This window comes from Crotalus tigris, unplaced genomic scaffold (genome assembly GCF_016545835.1).
Source record: "Crotalus tigris isolate CLP2741 ecotype Arizona unplaced genomic scaffold, ASM1654583v1 scf7180000024382.2542628, whole genome shotgun sequence".
In the NCBI taxonomy this organism is placed as follows: Eukaryota; Metazoa; Chordata; class Lepidosauria; order Squamata; family Viperidae; genus Crotalus; species Crotalus tigris.
The window spans coordinates 1,455,401-1,474,158 of NW_024100552.1; the positions used below are offsets into that span (position 1 = coordinate 1,455,401).

Genomic DNA, 18,758 nt, shown 5'->3' on the forward strand with positions numbered 1-18,758 from the left:
TTTTTCATCTAGTATCACTTTATGTCTTTATTGCAATTTTGATGGTAAACCTGTAGTATTATCATTCTTGGATATTTTGCATTAGGTGTAATCACTTAAACTTGTGCATAAGAGAAGTAACTGCTACCAGAGCAATATACTGGAATTTTAGTTATTGTATTTAGTCATGGCTGTCTGTTCAAAGGGTAAAGATAAACACAGGAACAGTTTGTTCCTGATTTTGTGGTAAAAACTATTATCATATTTCCCTCTTCAAGTAATTGTAAGTATCTTTTATTTTCTTGAGTTATTCAATCTTCTAAAAGTAATTGATACATCTGATGATTAGAAGTCCATGATCACTACAGCCATCTGCCAAACCACTGGAATTCACAATATGTAGAGACTTTATCCGTTCAATGCACAGAAGCATTATAGTGTTATCCATTTTATAGAACAGAAAGGAAAGAAATTCTCCTACATAACTCACTGCTCACCTGACATTAAATGATCTGGCACTTCAAAAGTTAATCTATGCTGGCCAGAAAGAGATTGACTTTTCTCAGTTTTGAAATACAGCACTTTTAATCCTGGGCTATTGGTACCAGATACTCGCCAACTCCTCACCACACCATCAAAAAAGGTGTGTGTGTGTGTGTGTATGACAATTTTAAGGATTTCATGTCCCTGCTAAAAGCAATCCCTAAAAGTCTTGGATTGAATCCTGGAAAACTCTAGTGCCAGATAAACAATTTAAGGAGGAAATATAACTGACCAATCCATACCCTAATAATCACAAGTTGCCTGTATTAGCTGCTATAAACAAGCAAATACAGTAATGCTGCTAAGTGTAATAGGGCAGGCAATGGAAAGTCTGCTTTTTAATCAGATCTCAAAGGAATCTGTCATATTGAAGTGGCACTTATTCTAATTTAAAGCTCTTATGATTACTTTTATCTTTGAGAAGTGTATAAACTAACAACTTTGTTAAAAAGACAAGACTCTCAAAGTGTGTATGCACAAAAAACAGGTTTGAGCTTAAAGTGGAGGGGGGAGTCATTTTCCTTTCAACATATTTTTTCTAACAATGAAAGGAAACATGTGTTTTGGATTGTGATGAAGTCCCTGAAGTTCAATAATATTACTACCTTAGATCTTCATAATCAGCAAGAACTGTACAGTCATATTATCATGTTTAAGTCCTATTGTCATTGTAATTTCTGTTCAGCTTCTTGAAAAACCTTACGTAGCTCTTTTCAGGTTATGTTTGCCACAGCTAAACATTATTGTGGTTCTCTTTCTATTTTCAATTTCTCTGCATTCTTTATTATTCTAACTTTCATAATATTTGTATGCATACATGGAAAATACTGAATAAGACCAACTTTATCTGAAATATCTAACCTTTTTAAGACCACCAATCAACTTCTCACTTTTCTCAGGGCTTCTATTACAAATGGCTTCTATTCCTCCCAAAATGTTTGAAAGAGCATTTGAAGTTCAGGGCAGTGGTAGAAACCAAATTAAACATTAACTATTTCTTTAAATAAGTGTCTGTAATCTGGAATGTTGTCTTTGGGATTTGAAAACCAGCAGATCCATACCATTTCCCCCCTTCATGCTAGAAATGATTCTATTTTCACTAATGATGAGTTAAATCTTTAACACACAATTTACTGCATGTTGTCTAGTCCTTAGTACATGGATTATTCATGCACGTAGCCAAAAATAATAGAGAGAGAAGCTACATATAGGGGAATAGGGGAAAGGGGCACTGGATATGCAGAGAGAAGGATGATGTTGGTCAGCTATGAGGAAGAAATACTGAACAATATTAAGATCCTCTGCATAAAATAAAAGTCACTCTCGCTTAATGTAAGAATTTGAGACAAGTGAGAGTAAGAGGTCTAGATAAATTTGATCAAAGGCTATAGCCAGATAAGTGTTGTTATATACCTTTTCCATTATGGTAGATAAAAACAAGTCAAAATACAGAATGAGAAGGCTGTATTGTGTTTGGTACTGAATGTGACATCCTGCCATGTTCTTATTATTTATGCTTCTTAAAATCTGGTAAGACCCATATTGTACCTTATCACACAAAAGATAACAATGAAAGTGAGTCAACTATATACTGCATGCACATTGAGCTGAAAGAAAGTTTGCATTCTCCTTAAAGACAGTGTACTTTACAGATGTTTTCTTTTTTAAAAAGATTGAGTACAGTGATCTGAGTTACAATGCTATGTAGTAGAAAATAATTTTATGCTGACCAGATAGTACGTCCCTTCAAATGCACTTTGTATGGTGTGAGGAAGCCCAATAGTGAGCAATATGTAGCAATTCTCCTCCTCTACAGCAGCTTGTCTGTGAAACTTGGATGGCCCAACCTCATGACCTTTCAAAAGCAGGTGAAAACATGGCTCATCTGGAGGACCTTTGGGCATTCATTATACATAGCAACACCGTCATTTATAATTTTTTGGTTTCCTATTCTTAATTACTATTTCAATTATTTTATTCTGATTTTGAATATTGTTTTTTTTAAATATTCTCTAAGAGACCTGGTATCCAGTTGGTTTCATGTGAATAAATTTAATATATATTTATTAAAAGTCACACTTCTAAGACTATAAAATGTCCATTGGAATCAAAATATATGTCATAAAATTGCAAATGATTATAGATGCATAACAATTTATACTGATTGGGACTGATAGCTGAAGTCATAAAGATTTTGAAAGTCTGAATCCCTAAACTGATATATGTAAAAAATAGTCCTATGTTAAAAAAAAAAACCTATCAACTGGGTTCCATTCTGCTAATTAAATGTTTCATGTAACGTCTGTCGCCCCTGCCTATTTGTAGGACAATGTTCTTGAGACCTCACTTCAAGGTCACTTCACCAAAAAGGATGGTTGAATCAAAAAGGTAGCCTTTTGTCTCTGCTAAAATATTGCATGAAAAGCAACTGTAGGATTTCCATTGTTTTCATTTAACTCAGTAATTTGTTTTTTGTTTGTTGATTATACAGGGGTTTTTTGCTGCTCCTTTTGGGCTACTGTTCATTATTATTACTTAAACATGGGATCCCTTTGGATGAAAGCGACTTTGCCACTTGTAAAAAGCAGCCAGTTAACTTTCTATAAAGTTTTATTTAGATGATGGAAGAACAATTGGAAGGCCTTATATGAAACCTGCAACTCCATTCCCATGTATATTAGTCATATCATATCCACCCGACTTATCTATATCATAGCCAAATATGTGGGGTGACCCACTGCATCTCAGTTACCCCAGCAGAGTTGATCCTCTGCAACTCCTCTGTTTGGTGCTTCTTGTTGAAAAAAGATTTTGGCATGTCATATTCCTTAATCTGCTCTACTTCTTCCGCCTTCTCCTACTCTCTATCTCCAATTGCCCATACTGTGTAATAGATAGTTCAAGGGATATGCAGAGCTTGTTTTCTCACTGCTGAGAGTAAAGGTGGAAGGGAAAGACAGATTTTGTTTTTGGAAGCATTCCTGTGAAGTCTCTTTCGTGAATGCATGTGCTTGAAGACAGCCCAATGAAGTGAAGGAACGGAGATACTAAACAATGCCATATAAAGTTGCCGACTGTTCGGCTACGAGCCAGAAAATGAATCCAATTTTTCATTCTGTCATTATAAATATTTCAGTACAAATGGTACTTATTTTCTGCAACTGTGGTTAAACAGAGGGCCTCTTGAGTGAATATTAAAAAAAAAAGTAAAATAAAACAAAGAAAAAGAGTGAAAAACAAGGGGGATACAGGAAAAGAAATTAATGTTAGCAAACCAATTAATTTCTTCCTTTAAATGTATCAGACATTGGGAGATACTGCACTATAATGTAGCCCATGACTCAAAAAAGATGGGAAGAAAAAAAAAAAACATTTACCCTGCTCTTCTTCTGACAGTTTCTCATAAAATATCTGCAGTCCATCTATCTTTTAGTACTCCAGGCTCCTCTGGAGAGCAGAAAATAGTAGTTTAAAGCTCACTTCTGTGCCAGACTGCAGGAGATTGCTTTCCACAGGACCCCTGCTGATGGAGGCCTAGGGGAAGAGGCCCAGGAGTTATTCAATCAGCCTAGGACTCTGGGGCGGCTGGGGGTCCTTTGAGGGCTGATTATAAAGCTGCCCTCCTGTTGCCTGCCTCAGAACAGAATGAAATGAGCAGCCTCGTGCTGAGCAGATCCTGCAAGAAGGAATTTCACCTGTCATGGAGTTTGTCAGAATTTCAGGATTTATCTTGGTGCAAAATTAATAAAATACCAGGTCAGATTTCAACCTGGTTACTCGGCCATATCATCTCAAAGTGATATTTCACCTAAGAAAACCTGTACACCGAACTGCTCAAGTCGCTCTTGCCATATGTATTTTAAAGACGTGGAAGCTTTAGTATGATACTCCTCTCATTAGACCGGGTGAGAGGATGAAAAAGCCCAGCCCAGTCTAATATTTGCAGTGCAATATAAGGTTTCCTAGGAACAGATGAAAAGCAAGGGCTGGGGTGGGCATAAAACTTAAAAAGTCTCTTGGAAGTTTCATATTTTCTTAATCAGATTCATGGAAAAGCAAAACTGCAACATGCAAGGCAGGTAACTCTGCTCCTTAAAACAAACAAACAAACAAATCCCCCCCCCCCAATGAATGCTTCAGTGGCACAGAACACAATCTGGGATTTTTAAAAGATCCATCAAAGAAAAACAGTTTAAGAATAGTAGAGTGTAGCTTATAGGGTAAAATCACTGCACTCTCCAATGGTGCTAATACCTTTTCCAAAATTGTATTATATTATGCACAGGGCTCCTATGATAATATGCTAGGTAGCTGGGAAACAATCAATATGCTGCAGTTTAAGTGCTAGTAAAAAGCACTGCTCCCAAATAGAAAACCTTCTTTAAGGTAAGCTATTTTCATCCACAGCAACAAATGAATAGTTTCTCTTTTGTGCTATAAAAAAGCATTAAAAAAACTATAGAACATCAAATAGCTAGAAATTATTTTGATAGTACCCTGAAAAATAAAAATAGTCAGAGAACACACAAACATACATATAGAGAAAGTCATTTCTGTCACAGTTCACAGCACAGTGAACCTCTTCTGACATCATATCTGTTAAAATTATTCACAGGCATCTGAGGTCTAGATTTGATTTATGTTTTAAAGATGTGTTATCAACAAACGACAACAACCCACACTGTGAAATCCATAAATAAATCTTGTTGTATTGATGCAAGGTATATATCTATTTCCATCTTATTGTAGTCATACAACCAGGAACAGCAGCAAGGGGTCATAGTAATAAGAATGCCATCACAAATCTCTGTGGTCCAATTCTGACCCGCATATGCTTCAATCAAAGCAGTTGTCACATCTCAGGTCTCTTCAGGCAGCCCTTTCACCCTATAAAAATCTTCATATGGGGTCTAGTCTAGATACAACTCTGTTTACTTATAATCTTTGTACATGTGACTCCCCTGCCTTGGGAAACATGGAGGCAATTAATTCTCTGCCTCTGAGTGGTTTGCTTCAGTTGCAGGAGCAAATAAACACAGGGAAAGCAGAGATACTTGCCTGTGCAAATTAGGCAATGGGTGGGTAAATATGCTTCCATTTGCTGCACTTCAGGCAAATGCTGGCTAAATGCTTATATAATGCATGTGTGTGTGCGCACACACATATATAATCAGCATACTAGTAAAAGATCTATCTATCTATCTATCTATCTATCTATCTATCTATCTATCTATCTATCTATCTATCTATCTATCTATCTATCTATCTATCTATCATCTCCATTTACTGCTGTATCTTTGGCACAAACCCTTCAAACAAAGCAAATTAGAGACTTCCTAAGTCAGAGACTCAGTTGGTACAACTGGCCCGTAATAAATCTTTTTTCCAGCCCTTTTCCATTTAGACAACAATTTAACATTGATACAAATCATCAAACCACTTCTGCCAAGTAGAAGTAGTTTGACAGTTTTAACACTAAGAGATCTCACCGTAAAGAGAATCAGGAACGGCATGCAAGTGAAGGCACAGATGGTGGGAGGGAAGGCAGGGTGCTCTCAGCAGGCTACAGTAGAGACGCATTAACTCCACAGAGGGATAAGGACTTCCTACCAGTAGAGTCATGAATTATAACTGAGCATGGGAGTGAGTTCTTATTGTCTCTGCCACAGCAAATATACAGTTCCATTTTCCTCCACCATCACCTTTCACCTTGACAAACTCAAAACAAAGCAAAATATACTCTTAATATCTAATGGTACAGCATTTCCCTATATGGTACTATGCATACCTATAGAGAAGGGGAAAAGAAAGAAAATGAAGAGACCTTCTCTTTGACATAAATGCACTTATTGCTCATCTGATGGTCTGTTGTTGAGAAGAAAATTAATTCCTAGTAAAAAAGATTAAGTTCCTCCTAAGCAGTAAGCTGAAATCTTAGGTGAAGGTAATAACTTGTAACTCTACCTATATTGTTGCTCTCTGCCCACAGATTATGCTGGTGATCTATTTTGCCTAATGCCTTAGAACAGGGATGGGCAATGTGGCTTTCCTTACAGTATATTGCTGAATTATATTGCAAAGGAATGATGGAACTTGTAGTTCAGAAATATTTAGGACTGAGAGAAAATGACTGCCCAAAGTCATTAAGTTATCTTCCACTTCTAGTTATGACAAGAACTCATGTTTCCCTGTTAGGCTCTCAGTATGTATAAATAGGCATTGGTTAATATTCATTTCCCATAGCATGAAGACAGGTAATAATTCTATTTAAAAAATATCCAAACTAAAAATGTAATCCATGCACAATGAATTAAGTCTGCAACGTTCTATATAGTGAAGTGTGGAATATTTCCCAGTGAACTCTAGGAGTTTGCTTTTGAACAGACAGTATAAGATAATATGAGCAAAGGTGGTATTTATCAGAAAAGGGCAACAGAAAAGGTCAAGCATAAAACATGCAAAGGGAGGCCCCTTCACACCACATCATTTGCACTTCCCAAACCTTCCAAGCAGGGCTTGGAATGCAGCAATGTAGCAAAAACCAACAAAGGTTCTGGAAAGAGTGTATGTGTACATGCACTAACAGTTCTGGACAGAACACTGTATTTGAGTTATTTAGAAATTTATGTAAAAAACATTTGATTCTAAAACAGCGGTTCTCAACCTATGGGTCGTGACCCCATTTGGGGTCGATCGACCATTTTACGGGGGTCGCCAAACAATGAGATCCACCATTTCCCCCCCTCAGGGGGCGCCGCCGCACATGCACGCGGTGCCACGCATGCGCGGCACGTTCGTGTGACGAGGGTCGCTGTCACACAAACGTTGAGAAACGCTGTTCTAAAATGTAAAAGTCTATTCTAAAAATACTTTGACCAAGTACTTTGGTCACCTAATGAGAAGGAAGGATTCACTGGAGAAGAGCCTAATGCTGGGAAAGATTGAGGGCAATAGAAGAAGGGGATGACAGAGAATGAGATGGCTGGATGGAGTCACTGAAGCAGTAGGTGTGAATTTAAATGGACTCCAGAAGATGGTACAGGAAGACCTGGAGGAACGTTGTCCATGGGGTCGCGATGGGTCGGACACGACTTCGCAATTAACAACAACAACAATTAACAACAACAATTATAAAAATATAATTAGGCTCATAGTTTTTATAATTTCTTCCTGAACCAAGCACTTTCTAGATGTATTAGATGACAATTCCTATCATCCCCAGCGTGCCTGCTGATCAGAGGTTATTGATGTTGTAGTTTGATAGATACGTTTGAAAGATTGAGGCTGTTTTGGCACATGCTATTCATATAATAATAATATTTTAATGTCCTTTAAAAATTCCAGAATCATACGCCCTGGATGAAAAAGTTATTTAAGTCCAACTCCCTGTTCACCGCAGGAATCAAGGCAAAGTGTCAAAGATAGAGGACAATTTTACTTTCATTGCATGCATCTTGTGCAGGGGAGTCCACTACCTCTCTTGGAAACTGGTTCTGCTGTCGAACTGCTCTTCCAGTTTTTTCTAGCACTCAGTCGCCTTCTGCCTTCCTGTAACTCTATTTACATTTTTTAAACAATCCTAGGCTTCGCATCTTAAGGGAAAGGAGTCCTCTGCCAAATTGTCTTGCCCTCAGCAAAGTCATCAATGGCGAAGATTTATTGTTTTAGGCAGTTTAAGAATTTCCCCACTTTTAAAGGGGACGTTTATTCTGTTTTTCACTTTCGTTTAAAGCTTCAGTGTTCCTGTTCTAAGTGACAGCACCGCAAGCACTGCTTTTAAGCATGATTCATCTTGCCTACCATATCCCAGGTTTTTACACCGAGCACCTCTGTCTCATGAACAATGGAATCTTGCTCCTTCATAGCTGCCGGGCAGAGACTGTTACTAGCTGTAGACTTGCCACCAAGTATTACAATAAAGACTACAAATGGGAATGCCACTTATACACAGGTTCTAGTCTGGAAATGCCTTGCTCTAACAAATGCTTGTCAACAAAAGTAATGTACCTTTTCTCCAAATGTGTAACATCTCTTCTATGAAAACTTCAGCTAAATTACCCCCCCCCCATTTCAGGAATGGGATGAATCTTAATGATAATTCTATTTCTGCTGCTCCACTTTTGTTTTACCCACTGTGAATTCATAATGTGCTTTATAATAAAAACATGCTTCTAAGGAGGCTGATGTCACCCACTCATGAAGAAAGCCTCTTTGAATTCAGAGAACTTTGCCTAACACAGTTATAAATACTGCTTTATAAACACCCCTACTGGAGAACAAAATGCGTGAGAGTGGTATCACTCAGGCTTTTGGCAAGGAAAAGAGAGACCCTTTAGTTCATCACACTTGCTATTGTTCATCTTTATTTTTTATTGATTTTATTGTCAGTTCTTGGTTTAATGCTTGTGAATTGCCCGGTCATTGTGAGTTGGGAGGCATATAAGTTTAATAAATTATTATTACTATTATTATGGTTCATTACACAATCAGCTGGATGTTCAGACTGCATTTGGCATTTTTGTCTGGCTATCGGGTCCTTCCCAAGTACCTGCGATAGGCAGATGTGGATGTTTGATGATGTTACAAATATCATTGTAGAATGTAAATTGTTCCAAGTAAAGCTGCCTTTTGCAATTGGCTGATCGTGAATTTGTCACTACTGATCATGTTCAAGTGGTGTTCCAATTATTTTGGGATTGCACCCAACACACTTATTACTGTTATTTATTATTGTTGATAGGGGCTCAATGGCTCAATAGTTAAAGACGCTTAAATTGTTAGCTGGAAAGCTGACAGCCTGGGTTCAAGACCCAAGTGCAGTATGCCTGGATGAGCTCTTGTTATTTGCCCCAGCTCCTGCAAACTTTGCAAAGGCAAGTAGATAAATAGGTACCACTTCATTGGAAAAGTAACAGCATTCGTGTACCTTGGCATATAGTCATGCTGGCCATGAGACCATGGAAGTGTCTTCGGACAATGTTGGCTCTCTAGAGTCGGACACAACTGGGCAGGGGAAACTTTTTACCTTTACCTTATTTTTATTGATAGCAATAGAACAATATTTTATAATTTTTCCTTTATTTTTTTTTTATTATCAAATATATAATTGGAATATTATATTACAATTATAATATTAATATTAATCACTTAGGTGGTTCTTTGTAGATTTTAGTCCTAAAACAATTGTGCTACAAATTCAACCATTCACATAAGTTTGCATGTTTTGCAGGATTCATGATCCTAAAGTTTTAGATGCTATGTTATGCTTGTCTTGGACTGAAATAAACCTTTAAATTTGAAGTGACACAGAATAAACATATTCTCTATTAAGTCTGGTTATTTTATTTTATTTTATAGTATCTACTTAGCTACGTTATTTCCTCTGTTTAATTGCCTAGCAAATAAGAATGCATATTTTATAATTGGTCTATTGTAGCAATTTTGACTTTTTCTACTGAGGAGACTTGTATGATGGAATAGCTTGTTGCCATACCTGACTAAGGCTTTTGGCGGCCAAAAGGATGTAACTTTCCATACTATTTCTGTGATTAAATAAAATCTTCTTCATTTCCACCATTGTGGGTCTCCATTTCAAATCCATTTAAAGAAAATTGTGCCTGTGTATATTGACAGTATACTATCTTTAGTAATTTGGGGAAGAATAATTCAGAGAAGTCACCTTTTCAATTTCTCTGACAACTATTTTGAAAAAGAATTTTGAAGAGCCATTAGTATAGTGTAAAATCGTCTTTCAGCTTTTTTGAACCTCATCCTCTCTAGCAGGTTGGATTTCAATTTCTATAATTTGAAGTCAAAAAATGGACCCTAGAGCTCCTTTCACTCATAATTTAATTACGATAATGTAATTAGTGAAAAAGACTGAATGTGGCCAGGACTGTCCTCAGTTTCATGGAAAGTTCAAGATTCTTGGGCTACTGCTCAACACATTATTATAATTGCCTCTAAATGTCAGAAAAATACAAAACAATCTTAGATTAAAGTGCTTCAATCATTAGGATTATCCATGAAGGAGTTAGAATTCGATTAGGAGAAAGGGAGGGAGAGGGAAATAGTCCAAAGTACTTCTGGCTCTTTAAAAATAACAGTAATTTATTTTCAACTTTAGATGAAAGATAATGCAATGACAACTTCTATTTGCAAGAGAATGGCCCGACTAACAATAAGTTGTTGAATGGAGCTTATGCCATCCATTGGTGGCAATATACTGGCAAGAAAAGCAAAGATGATTTCAGAAAACATAGCTGGCCTGTGAAAGTTTAATTCTGCCCAGCTTATCTTCATTGGCTAATTCTGCCCAGCTTATCTTCTTTAGATTTGCATACTAAAGAATGTATACGGAACATTATTTGGTTCAAAATACAGTTCCAAAATCATCCAGTTAAGAAAGTAATCACTGTTTTGTGGGATTAGGTTTCTAAACAATATGAAAACAAGAGGAAATTTCCTGTATTTTTTCTAGTAGAAAAATAGAATATTTCATTCATATGTGAAGTCATTGGTGTTCTCTGATCTTGGTTGTTTTCTTGCAGATGTTTCATTACAAACCTAGGTAATATCACCAGTTATTATCATAATCTTTACTTAATTTGGTAATGAAATGTTTGCAAAAAAAACAACCAAGATCAGAGAGCACCACAGTTTCTGAGCTACAACCATGAGCTACAAATATTCTCTTCCATCAGTGTTTATATGTGAAGCAGCTTTTTTCATGCCAAAATAGGGGGGGTTTTTTGACATTTTTTTTCAAAAACTCACTAATTACCTATGTGAATAAAGGCATAATTAACCCAATGCTTGTCATGATACAAATGCTCTTTGGCAGAAACAGGTACAATATAAGAAGATATTTTGCTGGTAATGAATTCTGGATCTGAATTTAGAATGCAGCTTGGAATAGCTATAGTATACTGCAGGGGTGCCCAATCCCTGAGCCACAGCCCACTATCTGACTGCGGCCTGTTCGAAACCAAGCCGCACGAGCGATGGGCAAGTGTGTACATGTGCGAAGCTCCACTTGCACGAGGGGTGGGCCCTTGCACGAAGCTCCACTCACGCAAGTGAAGGGTGTTCAAGTGCAAGTGTCCTCTGCTCACGTGTGAAGCTCCATTTGCACGAGAGGATGGTGAATGTGCCTGCCGCTTGCACCAATGAAGAGTGTGCCTGCCACTCATGTGTTTCCCCCCCCCCCGCACTGGGCTACCAAGGTGGAAAGGTTGGGGACTGCTGGTATACTAGATTGATGTCATCATTAATTCCATAGAATGTGAACTGGCATTCAGGAATACTTACGTTTTGGACTACAAATTCAAATTCCACTGTCCATCTACTAATTTATCAGAAATACTATTTATTTTTACAGAATATGATGGTTATTATATTACCTTATTCTTCAACTGATTTAACTAATTAGCATTGGTATTTGCAGTGGCTGTGGGAAATGCAATCCTCAACAGTGATAACATTTTTTCTACTTTAAAACTATTTCATTGTGCAGAGATGCTAAACTGATCATTAAGAAAAGGGAAGAGTATTCATTTTGATAAACACACATGCAGACATACACACAAATATACATACATACACACACAGAGAAATTATTTCCCACTATATAATAAGTAAATAACATTGTTATAAAAACATGAGAAGTTAAAATGGGAACATAACCCCCCCCCCAAAAAAGTGTGAAAATGAAGCCGCAGTTTTTTCTATGTACACTGAATGCCACCCTCTAAATTGGTTTTTGGAATAATTATAGACATAAAATAAATTATTTAAGAGGAAAATTTTAGTTTTATAAAATTGACAAAATACTTCACTGTGATTCCTTCTTACATATTTATTCTATTGGGATATTTTAAAACAAATCTTGAACTTAACTGAGATTCCAACTATGAATGAATCAGAAAGCAAAGAAGTTGATAATGCTAGATATAAATTATGGCTTTTAGACAGTAAATAGTTAACTAGTATATCTAACAGAACCTTTTATTATTAAGTTGAGGAATACAGTTTGAGTAGCAATGTTTGTATGAATTTTGTGGACTTAAACCTTTCCTTCTGAATATTCCACTGAATGTTTGTATTACTACAATGCAAACTATTTTCACTTTCTGGAACTGCTTTTTTTTTTTTTTTTAGAAAACTTATAAAACATTATAAAATGTAAAAATTGCTATAATGACTGTCTCATATTTCCTCTCAGTATTATGCATAATAGTTATTTTATTTCAACCATAATGGAAAACATTTTCTTCCTTTGAAAAGTAGGCTAAAAATATAATAGCATAAACAAAAGTTTCCTTTTACTGCATAGTACAGCATTTTTACGAAAGCACACATACATATTCACATAAATCGAAATAACTGCTATCTGTGCAATTACTTATTGCATATTATCCAGATTACAAAGTGCCATGTGATCCTGAATTTTTTCAAAGTATAGTGACATTAAATGACATTGTATTTAAACAATATTTAGAACCCTTTGAAGAAAAGAAGGGTACTTTATACATGATTACAACTGTCCCTATAGGGAGAAAAATATTTCAATTGTATACATAGCCAAGCTGTTTAATCATTTTACATACTTCTTGGTACTATGAGAATGTAACTGTGACAGTCTAATGTAGTGTATTTTACTAAGAGCTATAAATATTCATGGACTAATGAACCACCTACCCACTGGGAGTGATTACATTTGAATAGGCCAATCAAAGGCAGGTTGAGTTCACACACTCTAAACCAGGAAGTTTCTTTTTCAGGAAAGAATTACCTTATGAAAGACTAATATAGCTGTAAAATCCTTCAGTTCCCAGGGGAGAAAAATAGCAGTGGAAGGAATTGGAAGCATTCTTTTCTTAAGCATTAAAATTTTAAAATATGATTTAAAAAGAAAAAAAAGTACAAAAAAGAAATATTTCTCCCAAAGTATTTATTTCAGATCAAACTACGTACATGTTAACTATTGGGGGAAATGGAAATGGACTGCCAGGAAAATAGCACATCACTTATAAGTCTGTCCCCAGAAGAGGCAGTACCAAACTATCTTTGGCTAAACTTGAAAAAGTTAAGCAAGTTTGGATATGGTTGATCCTGGATAGATCACCAAAAAATTGCAGGCCTGTGGAAAGGGAAACATATATTATGGAAGGAGACAACAGTAAATACTTTCTTTAGCATTACCAATTAAAATATAGAGAACTGTCCATATTGTCACCAGGAACTGAGTGAGACTTAGAAGAAGCTTCAAACTCCCCCCCCCCTTTTTTTACTGTGTCTAAATTCAGTTTATATGCCCCAGTAAATTAATTTTAAGTAGACTTGTGATCCACAAACCTCACTAATTTACTGTTTTTTATCTCCTGCATCACAGATGGAAGAAATCACCTTGATATGAAGCCACACAACCATATTTGTTAAAGTGGAGTTAGGCAATCTGATGTTCCAGTCCCAATAATCTTTTACTGTCCCTTGTCCCTTAATGTCAGCGGGCGTTAGTGTCAGTTTTAATCTAAACCAGTGGTTCTCAACCTGTGGGTCGGGACCCCATTTGGGGTCGAACGACCATTTCATGGGGGTCGCCAAACAACGCAGTCCGCCATTTTTTCCCCCTTTTCCTTAGCTGTGCTCCTCCCTTTTATTCTATTGGCTTTTGAAAGCCAATAGAATAGACTCTCTTGAATAGAGTTTAATTCTATTGGCTTTCAAAAGCCAATAGGAATTGTCCAGGCTATCTCTGCCCTGCTGAGCCCGCCAAAAGTCCCATTCTGCAAACGGTGCTGCACTGGTTGAGTAGTCCTCAACTTACGACCGGTTGAGTAGTCCTCGACTTACGACCGGGTGGGGGTCGCGGCATTAAAAAGATTGAGAAGCACTGATCTAAACCATCTCAAGGGTACAAGGTTATTGGCCCCTGAATTAACAGCAAAGAGGTTCTACACGCAAACTCCAATTTGATTATTTAACTAAATTTAGTCAACCTGGTGACTTCTGAAATAAGGCTATTTATTATGTGAAACCATTTCACTTCAGCTGACTAAGGTTCATTGGAATTCATATAGGCTTTTTTAAAAATAAAAATAAGTCAAAAGATTAGCTTGACCTAATGTGCAATCGCAGATGAATTTCAGGGGCTGAAAAACAAGGGCAGGTTTTTTTTCATACATTCCAGGGATTCAGAATTGTCAACTTTAATTCTTTATTTTAAAGAAACACTCTTACCTTTTCCCCTTAAGAATATATTCTTCACATTTAATCTGCTTCAGTTGAAAGTTCCCACTCCTTATGTGATTTATCAATAATTGTTGGGGCAATACTGCGGCCAGTACTCTTGATTTCAGCTCCATTATTATCTCTTTTGTTAGGAACAGATTGCAAGCTTTTGTAGTGTCAGTCTCAAAATTAAATGCAAACAATTTCCAATCTAATGAGTGGCAGCTCAATAGCAATAGTATTGTAAATGGCAGCACACTTGAAATGTCACTCCAAATGTTTAGTTTTTTGGCTAACACAGAACGGATTTTAGATTTTATATCAAAATTGCATAAAGAATGTAATACAGCAATAAAACAGACATGACAGGTACTTTTGGTCTACTCATTGTACTAAGCCATAGTTTGCTTAGCAATGTCTAGTTCAGGGGTCCTCAACCTTGGCAACTTTACGACTTGTGGACTTCAACTCCCAGAATTCCTCAGCCAGCCAAGGTTGAGGACCCCTGATTCTAGTTGAATAAGCCACAATTTCTTGGGATCATACAATGAGATTTAAAAAGAAGTTTTAACCACTAAAAACACTAAGATCAAACAAAGCAAGCCACACTATAAATTAAAGTAGTGTATGAACCCAACCTGTCTTCTATAATATGGATTTTCTTCTACAGCAAATCTTCTTCTTGTTGGCCTTAGACTAGCCCAATGTTTCTCAACCTTGACAATTTTAAGGCATGTGGACTTCAACTCCCAGAATTCCACAGCCAGCATTGCTGGCTGTGGAATTCTGGGAGTTGAAGTCCACATGCCTTAAAATTGTCAAGGTTGAGAAACACTGGACTAGCCAAATAAAATACTGAAAATGCAGTGCTTACAAATGAACAAAGTATTTGATAAATCTAGACAGCTGTGTGTATGTATGGGGGGGGGTGTTGTGCTCCTGGATATTTTCAAAACAGAAGTTTCTTGGCTAAGTAAAAGCCCTAAGTTCTATTATTAGCATAAAATCACTGAACTGAAATAATCTTTTTAATCTCATGCAGTTCCTATTAGGCCTAACTTGCATTAGTAATGGTAAGGGATGATGGGAATTGCAGTTCAATAATATATGGAGGCCAAATATTGCTTACCTCTAATTTAGTACACGGTTCTCCTAAATCAACCGGTTGGATTTTACTTGTAAATCTGGCCTTTATATGACCTTTTGTTCCACTTTATCTCTTTACTGAACAGTTTTAAATTCTCATTCTCTGCATTTTCTAATTTTTGAAAAGTAATTATATCTTATCTTTTACCATAAAGGATAAATGGCTATATTTCCTATTCTCAGAAATTACATTTAGAATCTGATAAGTATTATTTATACTTCTTATTTAAGCCAAAGCAATTGAAATTGTACAGCATTTTCTTTTATATTATATAATCTTTTTTACCATGAACTTTTGTTCCTTTCTTCCAAAAATGTACAATACATGTCACAAGCTAGGGCTCTGAACATGCAGCTACAATTTGACTTATTAAAGCAAGCTTGCTAGAATAATTAATTACTAATAGTAGCCACATGCTGCATTAAGATCACCTAAATTTGATTGCAATGATTTCACAATGGTTATCATCTTTTCAGAGCTCTTGTATCTAATCCCAGTCTGCAATGCTAACCTATATTAGTTTATTTGGCCTTCACGGGAATTCTATAGTCAACTCAGTTCAGTGTTTCATTAAATCACAGATAAAGCTGCACCTATCAGTGATGAAGGATATATACAAAATATTTTGAACTCTAGACCATCTGTTGAGAATAAGTTTAGAAGGGGGGAGGGGGGAGGAAACTCCTGAGAAACTATAAACAAACTGGCCCCTACTAAACTTGTGCTTAAAACTCCTTTCATTTAAAAGCCACTACTGCATTGAATTCTTTTCCAAGCACAATGGCTGTTTGGAGGCACACATTAATGAACAAAAAACATTATCAGCCATTTTTATAGCACAATCTAGTGCCAGTTTCCAATACGCATTTTCCACTGCAAGAAAAATGGGTGGAATTAAGATTATGTGTGTTTTATCATTTACATTTAAAGTGCATGCCACAAGGACCTATAGAATCAACTGCAGGTGAAATGGGAAGCCACATTGCTAATTTTGCTTAAGCTGGTTTTTCTTAGTTAAATTAGTTCAAAAGCTATAGAAAATAGTTCTTTGAATAGATATTATTTCATCAATAATCATCAGCTTTGGTGTATTTTATTACTTTTCATCAAGGTAAATATGATACAATAACAACTTTAGATGCTTAGATTCATCAATCTATTTTATTGGCATGTTGTTATGATGTGCCATTTGGCGGGGCCGCGGGGGAGGGCTTTCTCTGTGATGGCGCCCACGTCTTGGAACCAGCTCCCCCCGGAGATTAGGACCGCTCCCACCCTGTTGGTTTTCCGCAAGCTGCTTAAGACCTGGGTTTTCCGGCAGGCCTGGGGTTTATAAAATCTGACCCCTGGATGAATGTTATTGTATTATTTGTTTTGTTAAGTTATGTTGTGTTTTTATTGTTAGCCACCCGGAGTCCTGTGGGAGTGGGGCGGTCTATAAATTTTAATAAATAAAATAAATAAATAAAATGTGGAATTTATGAATGTATAAGTTTCCACATGTTATCTCATTGGGTGCATTCATCTTATTTTTTAAAAATGCTGCATCACTATTTGTAGCTTGTTTATGAAGCCAAAAACCAGTTCAATAATTTTAGATAAGCAATTTTCTTAATTTTCAGTAGGTGAAATAGAAATCTTTTTTCTTAGCAAATCCATATTTGCTATGTAGTAACAGCTTAGCCATATTTTTTAAAAAACATTCTATCTTCACATAATAATCTTTAAACTTTCTTTCTTTCCATTTCTCTCTAGTGTAATCTCTATAGTATCCCACTGAAAGCAGAATGTGGGTTTACAACAAAATAGCACTGACTCAACATTATTACTTTTAATGAAGGACAAAACTTCCTTCTAGGTTCAAGAAAAAGACTGCCAAATAAGATGAAATCCTGATAAGAAGAATTCTATCAGAAATATTCAAGCTATGGCAATTGCTATGAGACTAATAGAACTATTGAGTAACATAATAATTAAGACAGTATTTTTAAGCCTTACCCAACTTAATACTTTATTATTCAGCTAGCAAAATAATTACTACAGTTTAGTTCTACACCTCTAGAAAATTTTTGATTAAACTAATTTGCACATGAAATGCTTTGGATAAATGAATGTACTGCATTTGTATCTACAATCAAATAAATATGTTTGATATAGTAAGAAGCTGGAACAAAGTGATCTTATTTATATCAGAACAGAACAAATATCTAGGTTATGAAAGTAGTCACAGTTAGTCATCGTGTCAAGCCAAAACTGAGGATAGGGTTTATACCAATAAAATCACAATTCTCAGTTACAGTACTGATGCATAATTGCATATTGTACCTCCTTCCTATTATTGAGAACAAAGACTAACTGAGGAACAAATCAGTTTATCGTATTAAATTCTATCTAATTTGTCCCTGTGATGACCCTTCAATACTTCGGTAATAGTTCATGCCCCAAATTTGGTTCTTGTTCTCTTTTATCCAGTAGCCTTTTCCTTTTTCATATGCCATATTGTGCAGGGTTAGTCAGGAACATTAGCTGGTGCCAGCCATGTCCTCCTGGAGCAGAGGTGGCAGTCCACCCATTTTAAAACAAGCACTTTAAATCAGAGCTCCCCAACCTTTCCAGCTTGGCAGTCCAGAAGGAAAGAGAGAAGCAGGGAAATGTGTGCGCGCATGGCCCCGCATGAGCACACATAAATGGCTGCGTGCATGATAATGGTACGAGCACATGTGCGCATGTGCAAATGGGCCATGCACATGAGCAAGTGGGCCACGTGCACCATAAGCACGCACAAACGGGCTGCTAGGGCCCGCATGCATGCACAAGCAGACTTCTAACATCTGCCTGATGCTGGTGGTGGTGTTAG

General features: G+C 36.4%; 1 protein-coding gene across 6 annotated transcripts in view; it reads right to left on the reverse strand.

Moving 5' to 3' along the window:
- ZNF521 (zinc finger protein 521) overlaps window positions 1-18,758 on the reverse strand; it is a 292,154-nt gene that overhangs the window by 13,050 nt on the left and 260,346 nt on the right. The gene's annotated exons all lie outside the window — the stretch shown is intronic.